The sequence below is a fragment of the Syngnathus leptorhynchus genome, chromosome 21 (genome assembly GCF_054491065.1).
Source record: "Syngnathus leptorhynchus isolate UIUO chromosome 21, UIUO_Slep, whole genome shotgun sequence".
Lineage (NCBI taxonomy): Eukaryota > Metazoa > Chordata > Actinopteri > Syngnathiformes > Syngnathidae > Syngnathus > Syngnathus leptorhynchus.
Window position 1 is genome coordinate 80,831 of NC_141215.1, and position 23,833 is coordinate 104,663.

The 23,833-nt window shown below is 44.9% G+C and overlaps 2 pseudogenes; both read right to left on the reverse strand.

The window, feature by feature from the left end:
• Positions 1–12,533: 12,533 nt before the first annotated feature.
• LOC147039877 (U2 spliceosomal RNA) lies at positions 12,534–12,706 on the reverse strand (annotated as a pseudogene).
• A 1,891-nt stretch (positions 12,707–14,597) lies between these two features.
• On the reverse strand, positions 14,598–15,288 carry LOC147039878 (uncharacterized; annotated as a pseudogene).
• Between the last annotated feature and the right edge of the window lie 8,545 nt (positions 15,289–23,833).

Consider the following 23,833-nt stretch of genomic DNA (forward strand, 5'->3'; position numbering starts at 1 on the left):
CCAGGATTACTGGACCGCGGGACACCATTATGTCCGCTGCCCCGCCATACCCGGCCGTCTGTTTGGCCAATTCATCAGCCGCTTGGTTTCCCCTGGCCACTAAGGTGTGAGCTTTGGAGTGACCAGGCACTTTGACAACGGCTACCTCGCTCGGGTATTTCAACGTCTCGAACAGCTGCAACATCAAGTCCTTGTGTGCAATCTCTGAGCCTCTGGCCGTTGTGAACTCATTCTGTAGCCACCCTACCAGATCAATTAAGGCCGCCGACACCGCATAGGCGGAGTCAGAGTAGATGGTCACAGCCTCCCCCTTACACTGCTCTAAGGCTAATACCAATGCAAAAACTTCCGCCGCCTGGGCCGATGGGCGGGTGGTGAGCTTCATCACTTTAAGGGGCTGGAAGGAACCATCCCTCCACTCGACCGCAGCCGCATGGAGGGAGCCTTCTTTGTCTCTCCAACAGCAGCCATCTGTGAACACCACCCGACCGTGCCCGAGCGGAGTGGAATAGAGGTCAGGTCGGACTTTCGCCACTGTCTGGACCTTTAATGCACACTCATGTGGACCCACCAACAATTGATCGGCCATGTTCACTCCGGAATGGACATAGTTGACATTTGGAGCAGTCAATATTTTCAACAACCGTGTTTGTCGCAGCGGAGTCAACGTGAACGCTGCTGACGCGACAAATGAGGATACCGCATGATCAGTCAACACATAAATGGGATGGCCCATTACTGTGTGGGCTGTTTTGAGTAAGATCTTTGCCAGGCCAGCAGCATATCTGAAACAGTCGGGTTGTCGTTGCTCAATGTTGTCCAAGGGGACGCTGCAATACATCAGCACTGCACGTCCATGCTGCATTTTCTGGTACAGAGCTCCATTCACAACTTTTCCTGAAATGGAGACATCGAAATGAAAGGGCAGAGTGTAATCAGGAGTGGCCAAAGCTGCAGCAGAGGCCAGCTCCTGCACCAGTGATACAAAGACCTCAGCAGCCTCCGGTGTCCAGACCAGGCAAGCCTTGAGATTCCTGGCTCCCTGTTCACGGATCAGGGTTCGGAGGACACCGGTTTTGTCGGCAAAGCAGGGTATGTAGTGTCTGCTATAGCCGCACAACCCCAGGAATGATAGCATCTCCTGCACAGTGGCGGGCCGTGGATGGCGGAGGATGGAGTTTCTATGCTCAGGCGACATGGCGAGGCCACTAGGGGTCAGCACTCGACCCAGAAAAGTGACCTGTTGGCGACAGCATTGCAGTTTCTTCCTTGACACCTTGAATCCTTTCTCTCCTAACCACAACAACACTTTCTTTGTTCCTGCAAGACACGCCTGCTCATCCTTCGCTGCAATCAACAAATCATCAACATACTGCAACAACAAAGTTTCATCCGGCATTTGGCATGGTTCGAGGAGTCCCTTGAGAACCTGATTGAACAAACCTGGCGAGTTTTTGAATCCCTGCGGCATGCGAGTGTATTGCAATTTTATCCCATTGTAGGTGAATGCGAACACGTGCCGCACTGAGGGGGAAAGCGGAAGACAAAAGAAAGCATTGGCCAAATCAATCACTGTGAACCACTGGTAGGCAGGATTCAATGACGCTAGGATCCGGTGCGGGTCCGGCACAGGAAGAACAGGAGTGATAGTGACCTCATTTACTGCTCTCAGATCATGTGCCATGCGCCATGTTCTCCCATCTGCTTTCCGCACTGGCCTCAGCGGGGTGTTCCATTCGGAACACGACACTTCCAACACCCCTGCGTCCCAGAGGCCACACAGAGTGTCTTCCATGCCTTGGTCCGCTTCTTCCGGCCAACGATATTGAGGCCGTTTGATAAGCTGCGTCTCATCCATTTGGAGATCAATAGGGGTCACCGAGTGACAAAATCCGACATCAAATGGACCCTGGGACCAAAGTGTGTCGGGCAAGGCCGCCAGCATTACTTCAGCGTCCTCATGGTCAGTTAATTCCCTACCATGTGTGCGGGACACTATCGTCATCTCCAGCAATCCTGTATCTGACATGGGTTGTTTAATTTGGTATGCATTCTGAGACTTAGACCAGTACAAATTAGGAATGTGAGTTTCCCGCCAATCGGTCTGTTGCAACAACCGCTTGACCATTGAACCCAATTGTCTAGCCTCGTGTCCTGGGGCAAGAGCTAGGGAAATGTGTGGCACCCCTTTTTCTGTCATTTTGAACCACTGCATTTGTTCATGTGTCAGTTCAGTTGCCGCTGCAACTCCCTCTTTACCAATCAAAATGCATGATGAAGTTAAATCCCACATGTGCCCTTCAACTTCTTCAAACAAATCCTGATATACATCCTCACTTTTTCGTTCATAATATAGAGTGCAATGCAAAAGATCAACAGGTGGGTGGTATGGCGTCAGTGAGTGTTAGGGTTGAATAGATTAGGTTGATCATATTATGTTGGAATGTAATCAGTGGTGATTGACCTAAGCTTGTCCTGTCTTAACAAAGTAGTAGAACAAAGTGCTAAGATCCTTTGCACTGATTGACCAATTGTAGAAGACGCAATCAAAGTTGTTTTGTCTACTCAACATCGTAAAACATCCCCCGCTATGATGTGATCAGAGGCCAGGTGTTTCACCCCCACCTTGGCCACCACACATGTAAATTGTCACCCCCACCCTTCTTTTCTCAATAAATACTCTCTTGCATGGGTGCAGCGGCAGACTTTGTTCGGACAGTGCTGTGTCAACAGCAACGAACAAATTCTCCACTTGCAGAATTTGTTCGGACATTGTTGTATCTACAATGACGAACAAATTCTCCACGTGCAAGTGTTCAAAGGGCATACTGTCTCCTGTGTTGTTCTTGCACAGTAAGTTAGAGTCGGAACATCTCTAACATTTTGGTGCCATGACCCAGATCCAACATACCCACTGCTGATCGACGGAGGACGACGTGCTGCATTGTCGACAAGCCAGCGTCCATTAGGAGGACCTGGTAAAGGAAAGACCTGGCAAGAAAATTCTTCGCTGGGCCAGCATCTTAGGTCTGCCTTCGTCGGACAGCAGTGGATTGACGGGATCCGGCAGTGCAGCGAACCAGGGGACAAGTAAGTTAAAGCCCTAAGTGTAAACGCGTAAAAAATTAAAGGTGCACAAGATATACGGCTTTGGTTTGTCCGAGCTATGAAGTTTACGGTTTGGTTTGTCCAGGCTAAGAAACAGCTAGGGTACTAGCCCCAGGGGAGGGAACAGGCTAAGAAAAGTCAGAGCTTATTTTTCTTGATTGAAGAAGGGCGTAGATTCTTTCTTCTTTTTGGTCTGTTTTTTCCGAGCTGTTTGCATGAATGTTGTGTGGTTGAGACTGTGACTGGTAGGATAATTTGACCAAGAGGCAATTGTTGTTGAACGGTCAATTTAATCCTGCATTGAGTATCCGAAAAAAAAAAAAAAAAAAAAAAAAAAAAAAGATACGGCTTTGGTTTGTCCGAGCTATGAAGTTTACGGCTTTGGTTTGTCCGAGCTATGAAATACGGCTTTGGTTTGTCCGAGCTATGAAGTTTACGGCTTTGGTTTGTCCGAGCTATGAAGTTTACAGCTTTGGTTTGTCCGAGCTATGAAATACGGCTTTGGTTTGTCCGAGCTATGAAGTTTACGGCTTTGGTTTGTCCGAGCTATGAGATACGGCTTTGTTTTGTCCGAGCTATGAAGTTTACGGTTTGGTTTGTCCGAGCTAAGAAACAGCTGGGGTTCTCGCCCCAGGGGAAGGAACAGGCTAAGAAAAAGAAAAAACAGAGCTTTTTCTTAATTGAAGAAGGGCATAGATTCTTTTTTTTGGTCTGTTTTTCCGAGCTGTTTGCATGAAAGTTGTGTGATTGAGAGTGTGAATGGTAGTATAAATTAAAAAAAAAAAAAAAAAAAAAAAGGTCAATTCACTACCTTTGGTTCAGATGCTTACTTAATTTTTTTTGTAAAGCATGTCCTGTTTGTGTAGGTCAATTCACTACCTTTGGTTCAGATGCTTACTTAATTTTTTTTTGTAAAGCATGTCCTGTTTGTGTAAAACATAATCCACAAGGAAACATGAGACCTAAGAGAGGCTCATTTCCAAAACCATCTTACCCATTCCAAATCATGCACATGGATTTTATTGGACTCACAGAAAAGAACCTGTGATCAAACTCTTTTGGATTAATGTCAACGCAACTGTTAAAGGACGAACGTTGCCGCAAGTGGCCTACACAGAGAGACCAGCTGAAGTGAACTATACATGTTATATCCAAGGAAACAAGACCCACAAATGCATCAACGACGACTGCTCTCCAGGAGGACACTGGATGGGAGCTTTGGATGTCACTGCTAAGTGTCAGGATGAGAGAGCCATTTCAAGTGGTTGTCCGATGCTGCCCGCCAACTGGACAAGTGTCTGCACCAGTGTGGGTGACAGACCACACCTACAGGATACAACATCATCAGCTGACGACAGCACGCAACTCTTCTGCACGTCCAACTCTTCTGCACGTCGACGCAGGACCGTTGTGACCTTTGACTCTCATGATCCTGTCTGGGGATGGTTCTGGACTTGATGACTGCAACACGACGGTTCCAGCAAGGAAGCATATCCACCATCACCAGCGTCCCCGCCCCCAATTCAAATAGAGGCAGAATAATCCTCTTCCCCCTTGGTGGCCAGGTAGTCTACCCTGGCCACTGAAGACGACAACCACACGGCAGACACTTCCAGGTTCTCCCCCGACGAAGCAGTGCTGCAGAGGGGGTGAGAATTGTGCTCACCCTCCAACAGTGGGCGTGCCAAGCCCCCGACGGCTGAACAATCACGAGCAATTTTTGTCTTGACTGTTGTTATTGGTAACATTCTGGTCGCCTAAGGCAGAGGGACCGTGTGAGACTTTTCCTGCATTATAACATCTTGCCGCAGGTTTTTCACTCACACACTAAAATTGATCTACGTAGATTGCAATGATACGCTGTTTCTGTGTGTTTGTTGTTTTGGTTTTTTTGTTTTTTAAATTGTTTTTCTTGACAACATCATATGATAAACAGGAGGGATATGTTAGGGTTGAATAGATTAGGTTGATCATATTATGTTGGAATGTAATCAGTGGTGATTGACCTAAGCTTGTCCTGTCTTAACAAAGTAGTAGAACAAAGTGCTAAGATCCTTTGCACTGATTGACCAATTGTAGAAGACGCAATCAAAGTTGTTTTGTCTACTCAACATCGTAAAACATCCCCCGCTATGATGTGATCAGAGGCCAGGTGTTTCACCCCCACCTTGGCCACCACACATGTAAATTGTCACCCCCACCCTTCTTTTCTCAATAAATACTCTCTTGCATGGGTGCAGCGGCAGACTTTGTTCGGACAGTGCTGTGTCAACAGCAACGAACAAATTCTCCACTTGCAGAATTTGTTCGGACATTGTTGTATCTACAATGACGAACAAATTCTCCACGTGCAAGTGTTCAAAGGGCATACTGTCTCCTGTGTTGTTCTTGCACAGTAAGTTAGAGTCGGAACATCTCTAACAGTGAGCAGATCCAGGGTTTCCACAGTAGGTAGGTCGAGAACACACCACCACCAGCAGGGGTCTCTGGCTCCAGCCTGGCCCAGTAGATGGTTGCAGTTTCTGCTTCTGTCGGTAGGGGCGCCATCAGCCACTGACCATGTTGTTGTATTTGTTGTGAGCACTGGATGCTGATGCCATCTGGAAATTGGATAATCACTGTTAGAGATGTTCTAACTCTAAGTTATTTTGCAAGAACCACACGAGAGACAATATGCCCTTTGAACACTTGCAAGTGGAGAATTTGTTCGTTACTGTAGATACAGCAATGTCGAACAAAGTCTGCCGTTGAAGTCATGCAAGAGAGTATTTATTGAGAGAAGAAGGGTGGGGGTGAGAGTCAGCCAAGGTGGGGGTGACATTTGACATGTGTGGTGGTCACCTCAGCAAATGATTAACCACTTGGGAGGGTCCCAGTTTATCGCTCCACGAGGCCGTGGACATAAATCCTAGTGGAGCAAAACAAGGACGCCTCCACACCATCTGGAAAGCTTCAACAACTGAATGGTTAAACTTTTCAGAGTCACGGGAAGGTAAAAGGTTCAAACAAAGTTCATCATTCTAGTCTACATCCCAACATAATCATACGATCAAGATAGTTTATAAACCCTAACAATCACTCCCTCTGGCCCACACAGAATTCTGGCTTCAACGGCTGACAACAAGTCCCTCCCCATCAAATTGATCGGAGTGTCTGTGGAATGGATGTATTTGTGCCAGAGTCTACACCCCGTCCGGGTGATCACAGTCTCAAGTGGTTTGGTAAAAGGCAGAGTTTGTGGTTTTCCCGAGAAGCCGACTAAAGTTGTTTTCTTTGACAGTGAGGATACAGGAAGGGCAGTGTTTATTGATGAATATGTTGCGCCTGTGTCCACCAGCATCTGCGCAGGTTTTCCCTCCACTGTCACATGAAGCACTGGCTCCGCCGGGCCGCTGCTTCTCTGGCTCCCCGGGCATCCCTATTCGAATTGTCCACACCAGAGATCATCATGTTGATAGTACTGACCTCCGTGTGCTTGTGGCTGTTGCCAGGGTCGTCCACCCGAGGGAGCTGTTCCTGCTTGTTGTATCGGCGCCTCGGGTTGATGTGGCGGGCCTCCGGCTGGGCGGGCGGCTCCGTGCGGTCGATACTGCGGGCATTCTCTTGCCCAGTGATCGGTTTCGCCGCAGATGAAGCATGCGTTGGGCGAATGGTTTTTGTATCTTGCCATCCCCGGGTAAGCAGGTGCACTCCCTCCCCGGCCTCTGTATCCGCCCCGGAACTGGCCCCTTCCGCGTCCCACCACCTGAGGAGCCTGTGACATTTGCATTTCCTTTTTCTGTGATTTAGACTGTCTAGCTTCACCATGCATTTTTGCCAACTGTAATTTCAACAACTGTTTGGATAATGCGTCTGTCTCGTTATCAACTTTAGCTTGTGACTCAGTAAACATTCTGCAGTGATGCAAAAGATGACGTTTAAATCGTTCCTCGGCACAAACCAGAATGTCAGGGTCTGACATTAGCTGTTTCTTCACATCTGGCGGAAGTCCATCCACCAGCGCCGTCCGGAAGAGCACCTCTGCCCCGTGCGTGAGAGTCGGATGGCGACCTGCGGTTTCAATCCAACTCTCCACACATGTTACATAATGTTGGGCAGGTGACATTTTCACATCATAAGGAAACATAGTGGGGGCCAGATCGGTGGGTTGTGGGAAAGTCATTTTAATGTTTTCAAACTACTACTGCTACTGCTACTTGTGGCAAGGGCACCTCCCTCCCCAGTCTCGATGTGAACGCTCTTTCTGTCTCCACTTGCTCTTCACGTCTTGTCTCACTTTTCCGTTACCCATTTTAACATCTGCGCTTCCTGTCTACGCTGCTCATCAACTTGATCAAATTTCTTCTTTAGCTCCTCGTTCTCGGCACTAAGTCTATGCCAGCTTTCTCTACCTCCTCTGCTTTTCTCACATTAACAACACTTTCTACGGGCAGTTTCTTCTGAGTGGCAAACAAAGCTGTTGCAGCTGTTGCCATATTGTGCAAAGAGCGTCGCTCTTCCTCTCTCTCCCTAATGTGCTTCTCGAGCACCTTGCGCTCACGCCAGCCGGCCCCTTTCTGCTCGTCTTCTAAGGAGAGCTTTCTTTTCAGCACCTGACCCTCTTTTTGCTGCAATTGCCGTGAGAGACGTTCCATGTCCCAAGTTGTTGAAAAACTTTGAAACAATTTGTCAGCTTCCAATTTCGCGAAGACTTTTCGGTGTCTCACACGCTCCTTTGCCACTTTCTTTCTGTCAATGCCACTCACAATTTGCGCTACCACATTGCATACATTCTTTCAATCTCACTCACACACACTATCTCACTCGATTCATTCCTCTCAGCGCACAAACACCTCTCATCACACTCACTATCTCACTCCATTCATTCCTCTCAGCACACGCACTCCTCTCATCACACACACTATCTCACTCCATTCATTCCTCTCAGCACACGCACTCCTCTCATCTCACACACACACACACACACACACACACACACACACACACACACACACACACACACACACACACACACACACACACACACACACACACACACTTTTATCAATTTGGGGCATTTTGGATGTTTTAGCGGTCTGATCTCTCACAGAAGGAACTGTTACCACCGGATGTTTTCGGGAGCGCCTCACTCCTCCCAGGATCTAAAAAAAAACCTGGCTATTTGAATACGCTCGTCAACGTACCCTTGTCCGCCACGACTAAGCTAGGTCCCGGACCTATTCGTAATACGCGTAAGTCCCTGACTTTACCGTACACGTCACACACATAAGTTCCAAACTTATTCGCCGTATGTATCTCTTGCACACTTTATTTGATCTGAACAACAGTCTCCTCTTAAATTTCCTCTTTGAATTTGCAGAATTTCGACTTTTAGTAACAGGCATTCTGCTTACCTTATCAGTGATGAGCTCAGGGTTGAAGAGACGTTGTACCAGCTCAACGTTGTGCACTTATTCCAAACGGTTCGCCGACCGATAGACAGCGTCCCAGACGCTGTCCGGTGTTATGGATACAGACCACGAGTTGTCAATTACCCTTCTCTTGACATCACGTCGGGGTCACCAAGAAATTGTTAGGACACGGATTTTAGCTATTGATCTGACTCCAAATTGCGATCAACACTTAACACAAGTTTCTATGTCCCAATCCACACACTGGCGCACCTAACAATTTTGCGAGTTCGTTCTGTCAAAGAGAAGACCAGTAGATCAATCAGACCAAATTTACCAAATGTTTATTCCTAACAAAGCGCACTAATACAGGCCTGGGTCCCGGGTCCCTCACACTAAAACTCGTGCGTTTTTGTGACCACCAAAAGATGACACATTCTTCCGGGTTGCCCAGTTTTAAAGAAACACAATATGAATATTAAAGCATGCAAAATATTGTGTGATGATTGGTCGATGGTCATCTCCTCCCCGTCGAGGTGTCATCACTGTGGTCAGGGGGTTGGTTGTTTTCCTCTCGAAGCCCAACCACCTGGACGTGGTATTGTTCTTTGTTCTCGTTCCTCACCGACCTTGAGGTGTTATCGTCCAGTACTCGTCCCGTGCCATGCCGTACTCCCTGTCTGGTACTCCCTTCCTGGGCCTCCCTTCCTGGGCCTTCCTGTTCCATAACTCTTAGAAGAAAACAAGTTTATGCAGTGTGCCTGCACATTCCTTACCCCCCACCAATCCACACACGCACTCCAATACTAGATATTATATTGATATGATTATATGTTTCACACAACCTTAAAAAATATGTTTGCAAACCGCTGAAAGTACATTTCCCTTTAGCATGATGCTCTTTAGCAAACCACCAGCTTGCACTGCATATTTATTGGAGCAGTGTGTTTATATTTATTGCATTGTGAACTCTGTTTGTCTTCCTCTCTTTAAACATCATGAGCTGTTTGACAACTGATTTTCCCCAGAGGGGACAATAAAGGTTTCAATCAATCAAAATGAAACAAACTATGGCGAAAGGATAGCAAAGAATGACAATATCATCAGAATGCCAAGATGAACAATAAAACCAACTCGAAATAAGTGTCACGGGCATGAAACGGTGTTAACGTTCATAAGGGGTGACCATGAACCAACTTAACTCCTGTTCCCCAATTTAGGCTACATTTTTAACACAAAAAAACAGACTACGCGTCGGGGAATTGAACCTCGACCGAGGCCGTGAACAGTTTAGCTAAAACAGCCTGTTGCATTTTGTTAAAGATGTCTGTCATTGAGCAAAGAAAACAAAGACGTGGAGTAACAGTTGTTTTTTTATTTGCAAGATGTTGGTTTGTTTAATGGCGGTCAGTGAACAAGGCACTTCAGCAGATGAAACAACAATGTACTCTCCAGATCGGAAGGCTTTATACTGACCAAAAGCAAGAACTAGGAAGGGAATGGGCCGGAAGGAAAAACATGTCCTTATAAGGTAGACATATGTTCTGTTATCACTTCAATGTCCTGTTATCTACTGAATGTTTTGTTACTATGTGTCATGGAACTTAACTGAGCTCTGTGCTCTCTGCCTATGTGTAAGTGAAAGTCACAAAACTTTGTGTGCTGTTCTGTGCTCTGATTGAGCAACTATGTTTGGATAGATTATTTACACATTGATTTATATAATGAAGTTTGGATAAATTAACAAGAGTATGTACACATTGCTGTGGCTCCCCCTTCAGGCCCTAAACTGATCTCCATTCAATTCCATCCATTATTTGTGATGCGGGGGGTTGCGGGCGTGCTGGAGCCTAGCTCAGCAGTCATCGGGCAGAAGGAACGTAACTGGTTGGCAGCCAATCGCAGGGCACACGGAGACGAACAACCATTCAAACTTGCACTCACACCTATGGGCAATTTGGATTACTCAATCGGCTGACCAAGCATGTTTTTTTGATGTGGGAGGAAAACCCACGCAGGCACGGGGAGAAAATGCAAACTCCACACAAGGAGCACCAGATCACAAGTCAAAAGTCCTTTTATTATACAAATGGACTTGCTTTTTAATATTTCTTTCTTTTTTTTAATTCAATGTTTTACCAGGTAAGCCAATTGAGAAAAGTTTCTCATTTACAATGGCGATCTGGAGGCAAGGTGTGTGAAGTGTCTTGCCCAAGGACACAACGACATGTGACTGTGACAGAGCCGGGATGGAACCGCCAACCCAGCCACAGCCGCCTTTCATGTCAAACCGTATGCTTTGCGTGTTAGGGTGGGGATTTGGGGAGGTTTCACTGAACGTGAATGAATGTGGGAGTAGTCGTAAAGATCTAAAATAGCGATGGTTTGGGTGTGCTTGGTGCCCATAGCACTCACGTTTGGGCCAGCAGGTAAGGTCCACCACTACAGCAGATGTTTCCATGGTGTAGTGGTTATCACGTTCACCTAACACACAAAATGTCCCCAATTTGAGACAGCTTCTAATCTTCATTGTTATTGATGGTTCCTTTGCAAAGTGCCTGACACATTAAAATGAGTTCGCATTGCAACTACGGTGTGGTACCTAATTTGAGACTGGGTGAAAACTGCTATCTTTCACTCACTTTTGCATTCCCTTTGGTTTTTCTCGGGGCACACTTGGTCACAAACCTTCATCATGCACTTTTTTACAAACTCTCCCTCATTAAAGGGCCGGGCTGATTTGGCGATTTCTTGTGCCACGATATAACTTGCCTATACAGCAGCCTCACTTTGTGTTGTGGCTTTTGTGAACATTTTCTGTTGTGAAATCAAACCTCTTTTCATCTCCTTAACTTTCTGGCTCCTTTAAGCCGTGTCCAGGTCCTTATATTTGTCCTGGTGTTTGGTTTCATAGTGTCGTCTAATATTGTGCTCCTTAGTTACTGACACGTTGACTCCACAAACAAGACAAACAGGTCTGTCTTGTATACATATAAACAGATATTCTGTCTCCCACCTGTCCAGAAAAGTTCTATTTTCTGCCTTTCTTTTCGCCATTTGTTGGTAGGCTAACACAGTGACAGCTGTCGTTTGAGGTCGCAGTGTGGGGGAGAGGCACGGGGATGCGGGGTGTGCACATAGACTGTATATAAGAAATGGATGTAACATCCGTGACGTCACCCATTAGTTGGTGGACGGCTGCTCGGAAGCCAATAGTATCGAATCCAGGCAGCGCCATCTTGAAAATTTCAGGTGCATTCTGGGAAAAAATGAACACGGATTCTACTTATATGGGCATGAGGCGGAGTCATGAACGGACGTATGGGCGCCAAAGCAACAGCAGACCATTATGGAATTTGTAGTACAAGCGATGAATGCGGTGTTACAGCGCTGCCGCCGTATAATACCGGCGGGCCAGCTCTAATGTTAATTTGAAATTGCCTCGCGGGCCAAATATAATTACACTGCGGGCCAAATTTGGCCCGCGGGCCAGAGTCTGACACCTATAGTGTAAACAATGCCGCGTACGCGCGCCGTCGGACTCGTGATTTGCATGTCTAATTATTCCACAGACCCATATAACGATATACAAAGTATATTACAAATAACTATCATATAGCAACAATATTACCAAACCATCTGTCACTCCAAATCATAAAATCCATCGATCATTGATCGTGTAAACAATGCCGCGTACGCGCGCCGTCGGACTCGTGATTTGCATGTCTAATTATTCCACAGACCCATATAACGATATATAAAGTATATTTCAAATAACTATCATATAGCAACAATATTACCAAACCATCTGTCACTCCAAATCATAAAATACATCGATCATCGATCGTGTAAACAATGCCGCGTACGCGCGCCGTCGGACTCGTGATTTGCATGTCTGGCGTGATGTGTGCTCGCATGCTGTCCATCACAAGCAGAGCTTGCATCCTAAATTGCATTGCTGCCCCTACTGTTTTTTTTGTTTTTGTTTTTTGTTTTTTTACATCACCACACTAAATTCTCTTCACCAGACCCACTCAAGAAATAAACCTATTTGCAAACCGTTTGGTGGGAAAGCCTCAAGCCCCTATTACACCTCCCTATTCCAAAAATCAATTTCATATGTGGTCTCCTGAGAGGGGACGTATCAGATATGAAACTGATAAGAACAGATACTACACTTGATCTTAGCCAAAAGGCCGAGAAGCGATAAGCAAAAATGGGTCTGAGGCAACGACTTCAATCAAGAGACTACCAATTCAAGTTAACGGCCGACCTCGGATGTGTCATCGCGAAGCTACTAAGTTAAAACAGTCGAAGTAAAGTACCCAGTTTTTCACTGGCAGGCCAAAGTATGTTTTACTTTTACTTTTGTATTTGATGTGTATGTTTTGTAATTCTACGTACAGCGGAGCCTCGGTTTTCGAACACAATCCGTTCCAGAAGGCTGTTCGAGAAGTGAATCATTCGATTTCAGAAACCTTTGTGCGCAGAGAGCATAATTTGGTCGAATACGGAATTGTTCGAGAACCAGGACGTTCGAAAAAAAAAAAAAAATAATATATATATATATATATATATATATATATATATATATATATATATATATATATATATATATATATATATATACACAGTATATATATGTAGCAGTGGAGTGGGTCGTCTAGTAACCGGAGGGTTGGGGATATATATATATATATATATTATATACAGTAATTAATATATATATATATGTCACGTATTTCTATGATATGGCCTTTAATTAACCTGTAGTAGCAGATTCGGCTGGAGTTTGTTTTTGCTCCCTCTCCCCGACCCCACTCCCCCCACCCCTCCCAGGCTGGGGAGGTGGTTAGGTGACACCCAAGCTGACGACGGCTATCTAGATTCTCGTGGACCAATTCAGCATGAGGGAACTGCAGCGGAATACCCTCCTAGAGGACACTGCCAGGACAATCGAAGGCACCTCCGACAGCTCTTCGCTTTGGCCTGGACATCCACTTTTTGATTTCCATATTATGTATTTTATGTGCCCTCTTTGCATCCATTGCAGCCTGGTGATCCTGAAAGGGGGATCCTTCCATCTGTGGTCGCTTCTCAAGGTTTCTCATTTTTCCCCTGGTAGGGTTTTTTGAGTTTTTCCTTGCCCTTTTGGGAGCCAAGATCAGGGGATGCTTTGAGAATAATTGTCAATTGATTGTCTATGTGAAGCCCTTTGAGACTGCTTGTGATTTAGGGCTATACAAATAAACTTGACTTGACTTGTTGTGATTGATTCGGTACAATCAAGGTATGGTGTTGTTTCTGCCGGGCACATGTGCCTGTCGCGCCTCCTACGGTGCCTTGGGTGAGCTGCAGGGTCGTCAGCCAGGGACCACCGCTCATCGGAGTTTCGCTCTATTTAACCCTGGAACGCGTCTGGTGGAGACGTCCCTGCCCCCCCTGCAGCTGGGCCATTTTACTGCCTTGACACCCAATTTTTATCTCTCCTCCTCAGCCACAGCCAGAAGCTTCCCTTCTCTGCTTCCTCAGCCAGGGCTTTCGTTACCCTTCCCTTCGGAGCTTAGCCCCAGTTCTTCACACATCACGAAGCAGCCTTGTCGAAGTCGATGTGCTGACGTAGCCCCGACAGCCCTCTTCAACAGGGTAGGTGGTCGTGGACCAACCTACTTCTTCTGCGTATTTGGCTGCTTTCTGCTTGTAGGCAGCTTGGATTCCCTCCTCCCAGGAGATGGTGAGCTCTATGAGTATGGCAGACTTGGTAGCAGCAGACCAAAGCACACCTGGCCGGAGTGAAGTGGTGGTGATTTCACGGGGGAACTTCAGCTGTCGTAAAACTGCCTCGTCGGCTGGTGTTTCGGCTGCTCTCCCTTGCCCTCACAAACCAGACAAGGAGCTGTTTGGCTGCAGACTTGTTGTTGGCCTCTTTTCTGCTGGTCTCGAGAACTTCGGCCAGCTTCGTCACGACTGGGTCATGGCGCTAACTGTAGCGTGCCTGTGTCAGTGCAGCCTGACAGTAGGTGCTGTACCCTGGCGTTAGGTGCTCTGAGCAGGGGACAGCTCCCTTCCTTGCCAAATCACTGGCGGAGGTTTCTGTGGCTAAGTTGCCCTGAGCACAAAGCCGAGTCTGGCTTGCGGCATCTTCCAGAGCTCAGCCAAGCTGAAAGGTTTCCTGATGGTACCTTCCCAAGTGGTCCATCTCCCTTGGCGACCCTGTAACACGGCCTTGATGGTGGACTGCTCCTGTTCTGATCTTGACACCTCTTCCACAACCATGACTCTTCAATCCCTCTTTGTGGCCTTGGACCAGAGCCGTGGAGGCTCTCCCCAGCCAAGCCCCGCTCTCCCTTCTTTCACGTTGCCAATTGTTTCCTGATGTTGATAGCGCCACAAGTGGATTTCTCACAGTAGGATCCAAGGATTCTCTTAGCTCAAGAACGAACCTGGCCGTTTCCTGCTCATAGCCCAAGGTATGGACTGGATTGGCAGTTGCAGCGAGGTTGCCCCGAACAAGCCTGTTTCAGAGAAACTTTTCGGTAGACCTAGCCATTTCTGAATGTAGGTGTTTGCTTCGTCTGTCCAGGCCGTTCGCTGTTGATATTACTCATCTTCAGTGGCCACATGGCCCTTTGGTACAATGTGAAGTTGTGGCACCACAATTTTTGCTTTCCGGGTAGTTGGCTCTTGTGGATGATCGCCAGGCCTTCTGCGAGTTATTTCTTCTTTGTTACATTATAAACAAGGCGCTGTAGGACAGCACTAACCTGGTTGCTGGTGGGGAAACGAGCATTGTATTCTCCGATTCCAAAGTTTTAATATAATTGTCAAGAAAATTCCATACAGTAGCCCAGCAATCAGGTATTGTGGCCGAGCGGTCTGAGGTGCTGAATCTAAAGCTCCAGTCTCTAATGAGGTGTGGGTTTCAAATCCCACCACAGCCACTTCTGCATCAATTCAGGTCTGGTCTCCTTGCCCAACTCCTGTCAGTGCACCTGTAAAGTATCAAGACCCTTCAAAGGTCTTTGCAAAATATAAATCTTGGCCTTTTATTCTAACCTGGAGTACCCATTTGATATGTAACTACACTGTGTATTTGGGCTGAGAATGATGAAAGAAGGGACAACATATATGCCTCATAAAGTGTATGCATTGAGGATGGGTCGACTTCCATGCAGCACAACCAACGTGTGGAAAATACAGGTGCGGCATTTCTTCTCAATAGAACGACTTGAAAGAAGGTCAAAAGCTTTCCAAAGGACACAAGTTACAAATAGCAGAGGATGGTTTCGATCCATCGACCTCTGGGTTATGGGCCCAGCACGCTCCCGCTACACCACTCTGCTACTCACTAATACTTCATGATGTCCTCTAATGGGCAAACAAGCATTCGGTTCCAACGCAACTGGATTTTGATTGTCACTCATATTGTTTGGCCTCTGCTGTGTACAGGCTTCATTACATTATGAAAAAAGCTCAGTCCGGCAGCACTAACCTGGATGCTGGTGGAGAAACCAGCTTTTCCGCCTTCACGTTTTAATAGAATGTCAACAAAATTCAATGTGAAAATGACAGGTGGTAGGTAGTGTGGCTGAGCGGTCTAAGGTGCTGGAAATGGGCTCCAGTCTCTCCTGAGGTGAGGGTTCAAAACCGACCATTGCCACTTCTGCATCGGTTTCACTCTTTACTTCTGGCCCAACTCTTTTCGGCGCAGCCATTGAGTACATATGATGACCCTGGAAAGTTCTTTGCGATTTATCAATCTTTGCCTTTCATGTTCATCGGGACTACTGTTTTAATAGGTACCTACACTGTGTATTTGGATAGAGACTGCTGAAAGGAGACACATATATGCCTCGTGAACAAACAAGTCGGCAGAAAGGTTTGCCGATTTATTAGTGCCCAGAAGAGCAGCACTCTGTTCCGTACTGTAACCGTCGGTGAGAATGGGTAGACAGGGAAGCCTGTAAGCGAGTCCGTCACTCATATATTCCATCGCTTCTCAGTCCTTATGCTAAGATCAATTGTAGTATCTGTTCTTAGCTAGCTCGGAAGACAATCACCTCGACTGATTTGCAAGTTCTCATCCATGGCAGTGAACTTGACTCACTTTGTGGAGGAAATAGTGACAGAGCATTGTGTTACAAATAACCTTATACTTTTGTTACAGAATCTACTATGGTAAATTACTTTAATTGACTTTGCATTATTTTGTAGTTGTTTGGTATTCTTTGTGTGTTTCTTTCCTTTAATCTAAATCTCTTTAAGTGGTGCTTCCGCTATGGTAGCTCCCCATGCTGCCATGCGGAGGAACCACAGTGTACGCTTTACATTTAAGGAAATGAATGGTGAGCCGCTGGTAATGTCAAGGTTAAACTTTTCCAGAAAGCTAATCCAACAAACCCTGAAATTTAAAGCAGATGATTTGAACTGCATTATAACGTTGCCTTTTAGCAAAGGCTTTGATGTGAGCTTTTGCTCTGCGGCAAACCTCCGTGAGTTTTGGAATGGGTATAAAAATGTTAAATCCCTGTTCTCTTTGTTTAATGTAGAAAAGCTGACCGACAATGCTGCGAAAACGGTTATTGTCAGAATGTTTAATGAGGCCTTGAATGCAGAGGACATTTGTTATTTTCTGGGAAGATATTGCACGGTTAAAGGCCAGGCTATGACGGTGAGTAGTGATGGGTCCTGTAACATCGATGCGTCGGCGCATGTGTCGAGCTCATAGACTCTATGACATAGAGCGAAGCCCTGTGTCGGTGCGCGTATCGCTTTAAACAAGTCACGTGACCGAACGAGCAGTAGTATAGTCTGTCAAGGAAGCGTGCCAAAGCTCTGTTAAAGGAAGCGCATTGTCAACGGGATGGATCTGCTAAAACAATATCTGATCTTTTGCGGTTCATCCTCGAAGATATCAAGAATTCTGGAGCAGCCCCAAGTCAGATACTGGGACAATAAAAAGACATTGCACTCCAGCCTCATCTGTGCCGTGTGAGTGGGTGTTTTCAAAGGCGGGAAATTGCGTCCAAAAAGCGCAACACGCTCAATTTCAAAACATTTGAAAAACGTATTGTTTTAAATAAAATTTGTAAAAAAAACAATCCCAGTGCACAAGCATCCTCTTTCACAACACGTTCACTTAGATTTTCACGTTGATCCATGTTCACATTATTGATTGAATGTAACTCATAAATAAAATATATTTTCAATTTAAATGAATATGTGAAATAATACAAGATAAAGTATAATTACTTAAATTAATGAATGTATATACTAGGTCATCAAATCAGTGTCAGTCGAGTCTGCCAACTAGGTTACCTGTAGTATTTTTAAGTTCTACCGGGTGTCAGCAGTGAGCGACACAGTATCGACACAGTGTCAATACAGTTTGGTAATGTGTCTAAACGATAAACGAGGCCTCATGGACCCTTACGGTGAGAGATGAAGATGGCATCTGGAATTGTTCCTGGCGGGCCCCCATTCAACAATGGGAGGTCCCTCAGGGGTTCCAGGGCCTCAAAAATCTCCCATCAATGATAGTTTTGGGAGAAAACCAAGGCTACATATATTATCAGGGCCAACCCAAGCTCTGCCACAAGTGTGGACACAATTGTCTATTTATTTATTTATTGTTTATTATTTGGGTTATTTGCTTATTACTTATTTGTTGCTCTTCTCTGTTCGTTTTTACTCTTTGTGCTGTTTGATGTGCGTGTTGTGTACTGTCTAGTCACCGTGGGACGGTGGGAAACGTAATTTCGATCTCTTTGTGTGCCTGGCATGTGAAGAAATTGACAATAAAGCGGACTTTGACTTTGACTTTGAGCATGGGCACTTTACAGAAGCGTGTGAGTAAATAATATCCCGGAAATGTAGAGTAATTGGTCACACTTTTGAAGAGTGTACCAATGACAGAAGGTGCAATCTCTGTCAAGAACCTGATCATCTCTACAGAAAGTGCCCAAAGTCTTTTGCCAACTGAAGGCCGCGAGAGAATTGATAGGTGAAGGAAAATGAAGCTAACGAGCATTGTGGAAATTCAAATTTCCCTCCAAGGCCTGTAATTGGTGAGGAGGGAACAGGTGATGAGGGAACAGGAGATGAGAGACCAGGTAATGAGGGAACAGATGAGGAGAGGGAAAGGACGTTGTTGGAAGAATCTCGGGGGAAGCCTTGGCCTGCCAGACCAGGAGGCCTTATATTTTACGAGTTTACGACTCTCCTTTAAACTAAACACTTTGTATTTGGTTTAAGGAATGTCTTTTGATCTCCGACAGCCTTATGGTTCCTTCCTGTCCTTATGTTACTTTTGTGTTTGTTTTGTAAGAAGTCTTCAATGACAATGAGCAGGTCTTCTTTGCTTGCGAGATGTTCTTTGTTTAGGGACTTCATTCCTTTTAGTTAACTGTAGCTTTGATTCATAGATTGTAGATGATAGAAACTGGATATATACAGTTTGAAGAAGTCACATTAAAGTTATTCCATATTTACTCAATGTTCGTTTAAGGAACTGTATACCAGTTACCTTACATTTACTTAATATGTGTTGAAATGTTTAAGTAGGGCTAGATATTATTATTATTATGTGTTGTGTTAGTTTACTAAGAAGATAAACTTAGCAAGGGTTTAGTTGCATTGTTCCACAGGTAAGCGACATTCAACGTGCTTCAAGTTATCTGATCACAGTCGAGGAGGAGTCGGCCACTCATGGAGAGGACAACTGGTTGGGGGAAGAAAGCAGACTCTGCAGTCCCAATGCGGGGGTCGAGGGCCGACAAGTGCTAGATCACACTACACTACATTCCTTAGCTAATCAGCGTTGCTACAGCCACTATCTCCCCTCCCTTTAGTGTAGCAACGCCTCTGTAACCAGGGCAACCAAGACATTAAAAAGAGGAGCACGTGGAGGAGGAACTCAGAACTGGTGGAGATTGTAACTGAGCTTCCTTTCTCTATCGTTCTCCTCGCGAGTAAACTCATCCTGGTTGTCTTCTCCTCTTCGTTCCAGCATGTGATTTAATGTCTGATCATATTTAGACCCAACATTTATTTGGTCCTTCGAGCCGGATGCCAATATACTATATTATATTCCAGCTGACGACAGCAGAGATCCAGAAAGACCGCGCGCGGGAGGAACTCCATAGGTGAGATCCTAGAATCCTTTTCAAAGGCTGGCTGTCTGCTCGTCAGCTGGGATCTGAAGGTTGAAGGCAGTCCGAGGTGCAGAGGTGAGGAGAACCAGGGGGTGAGTTGTTTTTTTTTTTTTTTTAAAAGAATGGTGCGGCCGAGGGTTTGTCGTGCCCTGTAAAAGTCCTAGGTTAGAACGGAAAGGTCCGTCTAAAGGTACCAAAATGGAAAGGTCCATTAAAGTTACACAACGGAGATGTAACAAAACGGAAAGATCCGTTTAAAGGGTTGGCGGAGTGCCCGGGAAACCGTAATACTGAATGATTGAGAGTGTGAATGGGAATACGTATCACTAGATATAGTATTCCATATTAAAGCAGTGGGGAACACATAACGTGGTTCTGTGGACGCAATAGGCAAGGATTCTCCACCAGTACGCTGGTAGAAGTGAGAATCACCACAGGATCTTTTCGTTATCCTACTGGAAACACCCGACTTTAGAAACCCCTATGGTTTTACAGTTGGGACCAAATTGACTAAAATGGGGAACGGAAAGAGCAAAATTAATATCCGAGATAATCTAAAATGTAAAGATTGGAAAATATTTGAAAGGCAGGATCCTGATCGAATTAATAATCTAGATAAACGGATCAAAAAATACAAATTTGAGGGAGAGCCAAAAGAAATACAAGAGCGGGAGGAAAAAACACAGGCTACAAATTCGAAACAAAAGATCTTAGTAAAAGTAAAATAGAGAATAAATTAGACAAGATGAGCAAAAAGGTGTTCTTAGTGTGCTCTTTGTGGTCTTTCATGTGTGCCAAACGTGTGTGCTAGCGTGTGTGTGTGTGCGTGCGTGTGCGCGCAGAGGATCCTCATGAATGAGTGTATGTGTGTGTGAGTGTGAGTGAGATGTGTGTCCTATGGAAGAAATTAGTCATGGAGAATGTTCAGGAGCCTGTTGAGCGATAATAGGGAAGTTGAGAAGTAGACGATGGTATGTTTAAGTTGGTTGGAGAAACTAAGATGATCGAGGTGTGGCAGTAGAGAAAATAAGGTGTGTGGCAGTAGAGAATATAAAGTGTGTGACAGAAAGTGACTAGAAAGGTGGCTTGATAGGATGAGAATAAGAGACAACAAATGTTGTGTCGAAGACAGTGAAAAATGTTGAATGTGAACATGATGAAGGGGGAACAGTAAAGTAGGCCTGCCCTTTGAGAGGGTGAGATTGAGGAGCGTGCCTGTGCTTGCGCGTAGTCGCAGGTCTGGGCTGTGCACGTGGGCCTGTGCTATGCTCGTGTGGGTGGTGGGCCGGCATCATGATTGTTGCAGGAAATGGCCAGCCTGTGAGCAATCAACATTGATGCCGCGTCCCCCCCCTCGCACGGGGTGTGCTATGGCTGGGTGAGGCAGAGAAAGTGTGAGTTTTTAAGAGAATGTTTGAAGAAGAGTAATGCTTAAGGAAGTGGTGACAACATTTGCATGAAGGATAAAAGGCACTGATGAGAAAAAAAGTATAACCAAAACGTCATCCTCTATGACGTTTGCGCAGCGTTGTTTGTTGGTATTGTTTGTGAGCTGTGTCTGTGCTGTTTTTTGTGTTGTCTGTGTGCTGTCAGTGTTATGTGTTAAAAGGATGAAATTGGCTAGAATAGGTGCAAAAATTTTTTTTTGTTAGACTGTAGTCTATCTGATTTGCACCGCAAAACAAAAGCAATTTTGAAAGATGTGTCAAATTAAATGATAATGGAATCGTATGTAGTAATACAACACCTTACTACATATGGGTTCTCTAAGTTATAAAAACATACATTTTGATTTTTATTCAAATTTCTAAGATTCTTGTGATAAATGATGAAAAGATGATTGTAAAGTAACTAAAGAAGGTACAAGAAAGTGAAAATGTCTAATCATTTGATACCTGGATCGCTCCCCATGCGGGGAAGCCATCCATTTATTTGCTAAGCTAGTTGTGGAAGCAATCCAATTGCCTCAAAAAGTAGCTATATGCACGTGTGCAGGGCACACGTACGAGACTGATAAGGTGTCAAGAGGTAACGGGCTTGCTGACAGAACCGCATAGCTGCAACGCAAAAGTCACTTCAAACTTTTATACACACAGGAAGCAGATTAAATTACTGAAACATTTTTAAAGATGTGCAGCGACAAAATCCATAGACTGAAATTCAATTATGGACGAAAAGAGGGGCAAGAGTCGAGAATGGCATCTATAGATGACCAGAAGACTGACCTATCCTACCAAAATAAAAAAAACATGATAAAATGGGCAGTAATATTGAGCCATGGTGTGTGTCACATGGCTCAAGAGGAGGGATAGTGGGGCAAGTCAGCTTTATACAACATATGGATTTGATTCATATTCAAAACATTTATAAAAAACAAAAAAATCGTAGAGCTTGTTTGACATGTGCTAAAGAGAATCCATAGGGTTATAATGCCTGATCATAATAGATGCATTCTCAAAATGGATTGAATTGTTTCAAAATTAACACTGAATGCCTTAACAGTGGCAAAAACGTAATGTAAAGAAACAATGACGTTATTGCATGTTAGGTGGCCATCTTGGTTGTAGTTTTGTTAACTTTAACAATATGGTATTTGTGGGAACTAAGAGTCATAATGAATAGGGGCGAGATGAGTTGGCAATTTATATAGAACAGTCCTAAAATTATGCTGCATTGCGTTGATTTAAAAAAGATAAATTTGGCCTTTGCAGTGTGATCCGCTGTGTTGCATCTGGCCATGGAGAAAGTATGATGTTTATTTGTGTACTTTGTCAACAACCGATGTAGATGTTAAAGAATGAAATTAATAGCTTTATGTTGTACCGTTGCCATTGACCAAAGAATGTGTGAAATCTGTCACGTCTACTGATTGTGAAATGTGCGACAGAGATATATCTGTTGAGAAAAAAAAAACAAACAACAACATTGCTTTCAGAGAATGAAGTCAAGCGAAATTGTATATGTATCGACATGTCAAGATCTGGGGAAAAGCTGGTAAAAACTAAAATGCCTTTAAATATGAGTGACGACGATGATCTGACTGAAATTGATGCAATTGGAGTCCCAAGAGGAGTTCCTGATTAATACGAATTAATTGACCAAATTGCAGTAGGATGGGAGTCCTCCATTTGCTGCTGGTGAACGATGAACAAGAACGTTGACAGGATAAATTACATCCATTGCAACATGCTGAAATTGGGCAAACGGACACAAGCGGGATTTGAGGCAGGGCATGAACAGCTAGCCTTCCCTAATGGACTTCCAGAATCGCATTGCTTTTGATATGTTGTTGTCTGAGAAAGGGGGGGTCTGCGCCATGTTCGGAGAACAATGCTGTACCTTCATCCCCAACAACACTGCCCCTGATGGGAGCCTGACGAAGGCCATTGCAGGCCTGCGGTCCCTCAACATGAGGACGAAAGAGCACTCTGGTGGTTTATCTCCCGGGCTGCAACAAAACTTGCAGCAGTCGTAGAATTTGGAGATGCAATCCACTTATTGAAACAGTTTTTTTGTTCCTCAAATTACACCTTTCCTCTCAGTTCCAACAGGGCGATCGGCAGCAAATTTAGCATGCTTTAGCTGAAAATGTCGCTCCAAATTCCTCTTCTTGTTATTCGACAACTTCTCATTACAAATCAAACATGCAGGCAATGCTTCAGCATTGGCAATGAAAGCAAAAAGTTCAGTCCATTCTTTCTTAAAGCCTCTGTTCTCATCATCAATCTTTCTCTTTTTGCCTTTTGAATCCATGGCCCATCACTCACACACACTCATCACTTTGTTTACAACTCATCTGTGCTGTGACGCAGGCTATGACGCAATTTTGCTATTTGGCGTCATTCTTAAATTCAGTATTTTTAATATATTTACAACTACATACATTTTTAAAGCATAAGAATTCTTGTGTCATGATAACCATCTAAAAACCATTTTTAAAAAAACAACAACAAAAAAAACCCACACGTATTTTTCCATTTTCACGCATTTTTGCAAAACTCCAGGGAGCCGCTAGGGGCGTGCTAAAGAGCCGCTTGTCCGGGAGTTAATCCCAGGTAATCAGGCACCCTAAGGGAGAATCATTCCCCTGCACCAATGAGCCCCATAGTAGACCAGCTGACCTTGTTATATTATGACTGGTAGCCCATGTGACATGGACCTGAAGACTGAATGTCAGTGATT